Source organism: Protomyctophum parallelum, assembly GCF_964188405.1.
Source record: "Protomyctophum parallelum genome assembly, chromosome: 12".
NCBI classification, from domain to species: Eukaryota; Metazoa; Chordata; class Actinopteri; order Myctophiformes; family Myctophidae; genus Protomyctophum; species Protomyctophum parallelum.
In genome coordinates this window covers 14,393,663-14,402,580 of record NC_139712.1, presented here as the reverse complement: position 1 = coordinate 14,402,580, position 8,918 = coordinate 14,393,663, and the positions used below count along the sequence as shown (strand labels likewise).

General features: G+C 40.6%; 1 protein-coding gene across 1 annotated transcript in view; it reads right to left on the bottom strand.

Moving 5' to 3' along the window:
- The window catches only part of pld1b (phospholipase D1b), a 109,720-nt gene that overhangs the window by 94,475 nt on the left and 6,327 nt on the right, over positions 1–8,918 (bottom strand). The window lies entirely within an intron of this gene.

Below are 8,918 nucleotides of genomic sequence, written 5' to 3'. Positions count from 1 at the left end.
CCAGGATTACATTAGATAATTGGCACTGGGTGAAAAGAAAACTGGATTACAAAATCGTGGGATAAAAATAATAATAATTAAAAAAAAAAGATAACATTTTATTGTTCAATTAATATAATAAGGGTCTATGTTGTCATGGACACATTAATTCATGCCCAGCGGTCCCAGAACGAAAATCTTTCCAGTTTCATAGCAGAACTAAACGTAACGGACCTCAATTAGCAGCATCAAGGTTTTACTGTGAGTTGATGGCACACACACACATTCAATGCAACCTAGGACTATAGGGCGGCAACAGAGGCGAACTAATCCATTTAATCGATCAAGAAGAAATATTTAATTGAATAAAATAATCGATTAGTAATCGATACCTATCCAGGCATGCAATTACAGGGGAAAAGCTTGAAAAAAAGAAAATAAGTTAAAATAGCCCATCTACAAGCTCACAACATGTCAACGCATTGTGAGCTTGTAGATCTGCTATTATAACTATCTTGGCACGACATCGTTGTGCAACAAAAATAAATAATGTTTTCGTGGGTAATCGATTTGTTGTAAAATATATATATATATATATACTGTATATTTTTATATATATATATAAATGCTTCCCGATTATTATATTAATCGAAAGATGTATCGTTGGCGAGAAAATAATGGATAACTGCAGCTCTACCTAGGAAGGCTACTTAGCTCATAATCTACCTGAAGGGTTGGGACTCCAAAAGCACTGAGAGACTGAAACAGTCTGCATGCACGCACATACACACAGTCACACGCACACACACATACATACAGTCTCACTCACAGACACTTTAACTCACACACACAAAGCTGGCTGAACAAGGTGTGTGTAGCGCTAAGTAGGCCAGAGTTCACAGCTGTTTATACTCTACTGGGTTGTGCAATACCGTACATTTGACATGATTATCCTCTCGTTCCAAACTGAGGAGAAACCCTCAGCCAAAACATGGCGGGCAGCTCCCTAAATGTTGATCTCCAAAGACCAGCAGGGATTCTTTTGTACACGGTAGAATCACTGACGACGAAAGCTGTGATGTGGATTGCGAGGTCTGCTGTACGTCCCAGAGGGGAGAGCCGTCGGCAGGCAGACCCCCAGACCGAGTATCGTGTGTCGTTCTTCACCCCGTTTCTAATGCACCTAACTGACAGCCAGGAGACTTGGTCCGATCCCCACACGGATCAGAACAGATTTGGCTTCAGGTCCAAAAGGGATTGCAGAGAGAGCATGCAGGAGAGACACTGCAGGGACAGCTTTTGGAAATGGGAATATCGTTGCTGTCGTCGGGCTGAAACCTTGTATCTCCATATCTAAACTTTTCTTCCCCCGTGAATTAACACCTTACTGTACTTCATCATAGTGAAAACATCAGATCAACAAACTCATGACCCGCTGTGAGCTTGCAGATCTGCTATTTCCACTATTTTGTTATGTTTTTAAAATAATAAAAAAACTGACTTCAACGATATACTGTAAAGCTCGCTAGGGTTGCACAATTTACTGCAACAAATCTAAATGGCAGTAATGACGCCTGCAAATTCTTAATCCCAAATGGCTGTCCTTTCTTAAAGGGAAATAAGTTCCAGGTGTTATTCTTCACAAGGTGGTCTTGTGGCTTAAAAGAAAATCAAGCTAAATGTCCCTGACAATGGTTTATCTTGATTTATTAGCACCACCGTCTAATATAATACATTTACCGTATACAAAAATGATAAGATCCAATAGAAGAAAGATTGATTTAGCAGAAGAACGTATATCTTAAATCCAAACAAACGTTTAGTTTAGTACTTTTTTGGCATCGTTTGTGTACACACAAACATCTGTCTCAATGACAGCATATTGTAAATGCAATATAGTACAACGGTTCATTATTTGAACAGGAGGAGGCAGTGTGTTTTTTGGATTGGAAAGCAAAGCTCGTTAGACTGGTTAATTACAGCAGCTAGTACACAGAGCTGAGACAGGACCAGTTGGTTCTCCACTTGTTCTCCATGATTATGATGGATCGTCCAGGTAGTTAATTAAACCTGCTGTTCCAGGTCTAATTTGGGCCCTGATTATTTGGCTCAAACCTTTTTAATTTAAAGAAACCCCATAAATCTGAGTGGAGCTGAATGGAACCTTCCATTCGGTTCCATTTATTACACTCAGTTATCGACCTGTAAGGGTACAATCCATTCTAAACCCAGATACCCCATACTTTACTAGTTGCTATGCCTGTCTGCCAACTATTACATAGTCTCTTCCAGAAACCTTGCATGTCCAACTTATGTGTTTTTGTCATCTTATGCCCTACTTAGCCTACTACTTCATCATACAAGAATGTTAAGCAAAAGTAGTGAAAATAGCCAAACTTGTAGGTTTCTTTTTATTATTTCCGAAACATGTTCCATTTCCCCGGTTTTGGACATATGAGGTTTCCATCTGACAGTGATGATATTAACCAGGGACATGTTTAACAACGTTTTATTCTCTATTTTGATCATGTCTTTGAAGACAGCGGTTCAGACAGCACTATACTGTACATGCATTGGTAATCATGTAAATGATTCACCTCGAAGGAGTTCTTTAATGGGGCTGCAGTGACTCAGGGGTTGAGTGGCCGGTAGAACAGCTCTATGGAAACCGTGAGGTTCCCAGAGTCAGTGTCTAAGTGTCCTTGAGCAAGATTCTGAACCCCTAATTGATCCCGGTGTGCAGGTTGGTGCCTTGCATGGTTTCCCCCGCCATCGGTGTATGAATTGGGGTGAATGTCTATAATTTGTAATTGTCTCACAATCTATGTAAAGCGCCTTGGATAAAGGGTATATAAAATGCACCATTTACCGTTTATTGTCATGTAGATATGCTATAGCAGCGATTCTCAACCTGTATATTGCAAGTGGGCCTCCAAATAATTGGAAAAAAACACTAGGATTTTTTTAGACGGGCTGAGAACCACTGTGCTACAGGCTGGAGCTGCACCCTTGTACAGTGGGTCAGATAAAGAGGTTGGCTGGGACGTGTCAGGTCTATAAATACAGTGAAAGCTATCTTTTGTGGTATATTGCTATACTGTGAGGTGGTGATAAGGGTTAAAGTAAGTTAATGGGACCAAGTATATGTGAAGAACGCAACAGGAAGAGTGGGAATGTAAACATTGTGGAAGCCTCAATGTTACATTGGCTAATTTCTTTCAAAATGTAAAGAAATAACACAACTTTAATGGTCAATGTGTTAAAGTGCAAATAACATGCATTTTAAAACTGTTTTTAATATTTAATATCATATTGTCTAAGTTGTCAAAGTTATTTCTAATGGTTTGAGCCTCAATCACCACTCTGATATAACCAGTCCTTGCCATTTCTTTCTGGACTTTGAAAGCAGTTTTAGCTGCAGTACCACAATGTCCTGAGGTGGTGGGGGTGCTGATGTACAGATTATTTATATTATTATAATACTGATGCTAGATAAAACCATGCTTGTTTCCATTCCATGCCAGCTTGTAAAACCAACAATGGTGGCCATTGTAAACAAAGTGGAAATGCAAATTTGTAACTGAAGACTGAAGAAGAGGAGGAATTATACAACGTAGGGTGACATTGATGACATCACGATGAGGCCAAAATCAGTTGAGCTGTTCCTGAGAGCAATTTCCATTAAAACACCCATATGATATGAAAGCCTGATTGTTCAAAATTGGTTATTTGTGGGGATAGAAAACACATATGGGAGCCCCAAAAACACAAAAGTGGAAAAAGTTAAATTTTGTGTTATAGGTCCTTTAATACTTTTCATTGGCTGAAATGCATTTTCTTATTAAATGGATAGTTCTAGAGTCTAGACCTTGATTCTGATGACATCACCATCCAGTCACAGGCAAATCAGAGCACTTTTTGAGACTAATTATTCAGAAAACCCCAGACAATCTACTGTTTGTTCAGTTCAGTTTATATAACCATGTATATATATATATATATATATATATGGTATGGTGTGTGTAACCAGACCTTTAGCATTTGACACTGAATGCCTGCTATTTCTATATTTGATACAAATTGCTACAAAAGCTGTCCTCTCTACTTTACATCACTTAAAAACATGTAGGAAAGAGAAAAAGCCAATGTAACAGGTGCCCAACTGCCCACCTAGTACCTGTATTCTATGAGACCTGCTTTCCACAAATCAGACAGATGTCACCGATATCCTTGGTTTAGTTTGTGGTCTTTAAAACCAGATTTATTCTTAGTGGTACGACAACGTTGCACAATGTAGTGTAAATCAAGCATGGGAAAATAAAACATCCTTAATTTTCTAACAATGCCAATGTTTTGCATTGCAGATATCCAGCAGTCAAATAATCAGCTGCACATTGGATTCTTACAAAGCACAAAGTGTTCCAATGAATCCAATGTGATTATTCATTTACAAGCTCTACTTTTTATTGGTTAAATATTCATAAAACCGTCAGACACGCTTAACTACTTTCACTTTAAAACACACACGAAATAACAGATCCACAAGGTCACAAAGACTAGTTACAATGCATCTTGTGGGATACTTTACTATGATGAATTAGGGCATCCATTTACCAAAATGTTTTAAAGTTTAAAGTTATATGGATTAACAGCGTTTCTGCCCGCAACAAAATTAATTCCAGTGACATCTGGCTATTTTCAGAGCAGCGGGTCAGCTGGGCAAATGACACAATCTACTGTAAATGTACTGTGTAATGAACATAATGTGAAATGTTTGCATCTTAATTTTGTATGTATTTATGAGTAAATTACATATTTGTATAAATACTGTTTCACACTTTTTACCCAAGTATTCAAAAATTATTCTAGTCTAACTAGAGTTGGGCTGGAATGAGAACTTTAACCCACTTGGGCCAAAATGGCTCATAATTTAGTACAAACTGGAGGAGTGTGCTCCTCCGAGAGCCTGTAAACCTCGGCTTGGAAGGCAGTTATAGCCAATTGGAATGGGATCTGACTGATACAACTTGATCAGATGACGCCAAAGATAATGTGTAACAATTCATGTGAATTTTGGACAAAAAGTAAAGTAGTATAGCACAAAGTCTGTTTTAAAGAAAGCCAAAAATGACTTTGATTGTATGACCTGCGGTTTAAGAGTTATAGGCCAAAACGTGAAATGGGGCACCATGAGGCCAATTTGAACAATTTCTTGGTTCTTCCTTGGCCTAGTCTGAATATGCGTCACGATTTGTAGCATTTTGTGGGAAATGGGCCACTTCTGCAAACTTTGGAAACAAATCATACCCAATCCGAATGCAATATGAGAAATCTGACAGGGCAGAGACAAATAAAGCATAACCTATTGTTTCTTATCCATTTTCAATACTTGTGGGTGCCTGGAGTGCTATTCTTCAAACAGAAGGTGCCGCCAAATCCTCTTAAACCGACTGCAGTCTTCTGGCTCATAGGTTAGACTTGTTGAATATTTATGAACATTCCCCCTGTGCTACAGCATTAATGAGTTTGCACTTTGCAACAAGCTTATAGATTTAAAAGACGTTTCTTGGAATCATTTTTCCACCATTCCCTTTCTTCTTGCTTCAGCAACAGCATTTTATTCCCTTAGCTACCTATGAGATCTATTTATCCTATATTTTGTATGAGGAGTATCATGGTGCAGAGCTGGTAATTTATGGTGGCAGGTTGTGATCTGACAGAGTTAAGTGAGGTAGGCATCAGGTACTTACTATTTCAATGCCAGAACCATTCATTCAAAGGGAGAGGGAGGTCTGTCTATTTTTTGAGTGGTGCAACCACTCCAAGGAACAGCAATGTCCGTATTTGACGTTCACCTATGTGACGTTAATGTGCACCAGTATGTACCAGTAGGGGCCAGTAGGGGCGCTGTAGTAACATTAGCTGCACTGTTGCCTGCTAATGAGAGAGAGAGAGGTGGGTGGGGGGGGGGTTGCACCACTCAGTTCACACGGGTGTGATTGTTTTGAGTGGTGCAACCACTCCAAGGAATACCAATGTCTGTGTTGTTCACCTATGTGATGTTAATGAGCAAGAACTCCCAGTTAATATGTGTTTAGCCATGGACCCCCACCTTAAAATATGTTGCGCCAGGGTCCTCCATACAAGATTTGTGCTAAAATGTTTCAAAAGCATCCCACATCACAGTGAAGTGAGGGGTGCTCTTATATCATCATACATCACATTCCACGCTCAGCCAATCGGATCACCACAAAAGTCATTCCAGCGAATCACTTTTCTGCCCTCACTTTTTTTTATCTTCAATATGTACCTTGATCAGCCAATCAAATCATCGCTATGGGGTGATCAGCCAATCACAAGCCAATGTTTGTGGTCACACTAACCCGGAAAGCTGGGCATATAGGAAACAAAAAAGTGATCTTATGAGCTTGGCTTCATATTTATATGGATTTGATGATGTACACACAGGGTTAAAGTTGGAACTTTAACTGGAACCTCCTCAAGGACCCGTGGCGGTACCTAGACACCACTTTGAGAACCACTGTTTTAAATCACCCCTTCCCTCCCCGTCTCACCCAGCTCTTCATGACTATGCCCCCACTGTCCTTCTTCTTGTTTCTCATTTCTCATCCCTCTCTCTCTCACAGAGACTCATAAAGGGGCTCTGAGACACCACGAGAGAGAGTCTCAGAGCCTCTTTATGAGTCTCAGTCTGATCTGGTTCTCCTCTCTGACTTCAACACACTGAAACCTGAGGAACCTGTTATCTTTATACTTTCATTTGCTTCCCGTTTCTTTGTCTCGCTTCGATCTCTCTCACACACACATGCGCACGCACGCACGCACGGTCGCATGCAGGCAGGCACACACACACACACACACACGCACACACACACACGCACAAACACACAAAGGCTGGCAAGGCTATAAAAATTCAACCCATTATTATTATTATTATTACAACCATACTAGTGAGGGCATGCATCACATTTTACGACGATTTCATGAATGCCATTTCTTTCCCTTTTTTGGACATATTTATCCCTAATACTAAAGCCTAAAATATCAGATCTACAAGCTCACAACGCTGCCAACTAGTTGTGAGCTTGTAGATCTGCTATTTGCCTGCATGTGCAACGCCTAAACATAAAGCAGGCATAACAATCCAATCCCATAAACCTAACCTCCACATGTCTAATCCTAACCACAATCTGAACCGTTTCCTGATTTGTAATCCTAACTCCCCAAACTGTTTTAAACCACAAAACAACCATTTTTCTTGTGAGGACCAGGAACATTGTCATCACAATGCCAATTTCTCAAATTCTACTGTAGGCTACTTGTGGGGACATGAGGCCCTCACAAGTATAGTAAAACAAGTACACGTGTTTGAGTAGCTGTTCTGGTCATGGGCTTGATGGACAGAAAGTGCAGATAGACAAACGGGTGGATGGACAGCACACATACTGCTACCCTCGTACATTTAACCTCATACATAATGTCTTTATCTTCCCTCCCTGACTCACACATTTTCTGTCTTTTTCATGTCTGTGTGTCTCTCTCTCTCCTTCAAGTCAAAGCGTGCAGAGAGAAACTAACTTCAAGGTCGTCAGGTGATCATGTGACATCCTGTCACATACCTGTTAGGTCATGTGATCTGAGACCAGAAGGAGAAGATGAGCAGGAACATGCTTCTCCAAATACAGACATGAGATATCTATCTGTGTGTGTGTGTGTGTGTGTGTGCGTGTGCGTGTGCGTGTGCGAGTGTGAGTGTGAGTGTGTGTGTGTGTGTGTGTGTGTGTGTGTGCGTGTGCGTGCGCAGTATTATGTTCCTTCTCAGAAGTATAACCTCACTGCCTCGAATAACAAATCAATTCTTAGCTGTAAAACAACATTTCTCAACCTCAAACTTCCCACGAATAGTTTATCAGAGAAAGAATGTTTGTGGAAGTTAAATATATCCTCGATGAGAGAATGAAGAATTGCTACTAATTGATCTGAAAGTTGGTGAAGCTTAAATCAGTGATTCTCAAACGTTTTCATTTAAAGGACCCTCAGTTTACTATGCATGATTAGGCCACGGAGTACCCTCGTAACTCTGAGAGTTAGCTCGGGACCTTCTGCAACCCCCCCCCCCCCCCCCCCCCCCTCCTAAGGACTCCTGGGTGTCACCAGACCCCACTTTGAGAGCCACAGCTTAAATACTTACAGATTTCTACAAGGATGCAAATTGACTGACATTTTCTCTACTTTACCCACGATGATGATTCATTGTCAGCTGTGAAGTCTCAGGACGCTGACACTTTTATGATACGAGATGCATCATATCCCCTGCTGATGTCCTGAACTCACAACAATAATTCAACTCCCAAGGAGTTACAACGTACGGCAGTTCTCTCATTCCTACATAATATTATTCAGGTGTCCTCTTAGCCCAAACATTTAGACTCTCGTAAAGGTTTTTTTTCTCGATTCTGACGAATCTCTCTACGAGAGTCTAAAAGATTGACCCCCAAATATGGTCGAGCAAGCAACGTTGGTGCCTCAAAATCACTCTTACCTTGTACAAATGCAAAATCCAAGCTGTTTTTTCGTTTGCCCCACTTGTCCGGTGGGTGTGCGCCAAACAATTACACACCGTAGGACCGTAGTTTTCAATAAAAAAGGTATTTTAATCCACTCTGTCTTGGAATCCTCCATTGTAAATGCGGTAAATGCGCAACAGAACATTGGCCGCGCCCCTAGCGGCCAGGGTTCTCTTGCGCATTTACAGTGGACAGAAAACCAAGATGGCCGCCAGATTCCGAGACAGAGTATGGACAGAGTGGATTAAAATACCTTTTTTATTGAAAACTACGGTCCTGCGGTGTGTAATTGTTTGACGCACACCCGACAAGTAGGGCAAACGTAAAAGCAGCTTAGATTTTGCATTTGTA